The sequence below is a fragment of the Phaethon lepturus genome, unplaced genomic scaffold, assembly GCF_000687285.1.
Source record: "Phaethon lepturus isolate BGI_N335 unplaced genomic scaffold, ASM68728v1 scaffold22983, whole genome shotgun sequence".
NCBI classification, from domain to species: Eukaryota; Metazoa; Chordata; class Aves; order Phaethontiformes; family Phaethontidae; genus Phaethon; species Phaethon lepturus.
Genome location: NW_010530025.1, coordinates 1,365 through 2,943, shown reverse-complemented (window position 1 = coordinate 2,943; position 1,579 = coordinate 1,365).

Sequence of the window (1,579 nt, the reverse complement as noted above, 5' to 3'; positions counted from 1 at the left end):
GAGGGTGCTTCAGTGTGTGAAGATGTATGAAAATTTGTGTCTGGCTTGTGACAGGCAATTCTCGCTGTATAGGAGGCAGTGAATTGACCCTGACATGTTTCAACAGAGTCCCCCTGTCCCTATATAAATACCCACATTCTTCTCTCGACGTCCTGTAAAGATTCCCACACGCTTGCTACCTTCTGACTCCTGAAACACTACCAGTTCACGCCAGCTTCTCATTCTGATCAGTTATTCATTTGTTACCGTGAGTTGTGTATAGGTGCAGCTGGAGGAAAAGAAATTATCCTCCACTGGATGAATGGCCAGGAAAACTTATTTTCTAACAACAAATTACTGAGAAGGAGAGGAGGTCTTCACATTGGCATCTAGAGACTCAGTGTTGGTGTATATGCAACAGCTGCTCCACCGGGTAGGTAGTGTAGAGAGTTTTGTACTATTTTCTTGTCTTCTGCATGACAGCTTTCCTTCAGGTCTTTTTTTTTTTTCTTTCTTCACCATAAGAGAGACTAGGTTTTAATGTACAGGTGAGATACAATGGCTTTTCATGAGGGATCTGTCTGTTTTCTCTTGGCTTGTTCAAGCAACAGTAACTGTCGTCGACATTTGCGAGAAGATGTTCTTAAGGTTTGAGACCCGCTGCAGTACCGGCCGGCTTAGGAGATGAGGATGTGTTTTGTCAGAGACACCGACAAAAGAAATTCGAGGTTGGGTTGTAGGGCACTGATACGATGATACTGGGTTTTGAATGTCGACAGAGATGGGATCCGATAGGTCTGCTGTGTCTGCTGCGGTTTGCTCAGTGGCTGGGATTCCCGGCTTTGCTCGTCCATCAGCAATCACCGTTCGACGTGGGAAAGCTGAGTGCGATGTCGGGATTTCCCAAACATCGAAAATAAAACCACTATCTACGAGCAGTGCTTCAGCGTTCGTCCCGGCCTGCCGTTTCTCTCACGGTGGGTGAGGAGACGGCAGCGGGGACACGCCCGCGCCCTCACCCTAGAGACCAGTGAGATGGCGGTGGGGCATAGCTAGACACCCTGCCCAACATCCTCCGAGTAATAGGGAAGGATTTGTCTTGCAGAATGCTTCGAAGCGTAGGAAATTCACACAATGGGAATTCCGAGATGCACCGTTTCAGCACAGGTACAAGTTTTCTGTTTGCGCCGCTTGACAACACCTGTGTTTTCCAACCCGCGTGTGAGTGCTATTTAAGGAGGGGCAGATCAGGACCTCCGGGCTGCTCTCTTCCCCTCGGACGCTGCGATTCTCACGCACGGACTCAGGGTGTCACTATTGGCCAAGGCGGAGAAGCGGCTCCGCCGTCAACTCCTCCCCGGCCCCGGCGCCCGCGCAGTGCCGCTCGGCAGGGAGCGGAGCAGAGCGAAGAGCAGGAATTGCCTGATTCAGCCCGTCCTCCGAGCGGCAACAGGGATTTCATATATCTCTTTCTCTCAGGTACTGATTCAGCTGTTCGGAAAGCCCTATTTAAAATCGCCTGCAGAATACGCTTCAGCAAAGCAGAGAATGAAGGTCCGATCGGCAGCGCAGGGCCGGGCAGGTGCCGGGCGAGTCGCAC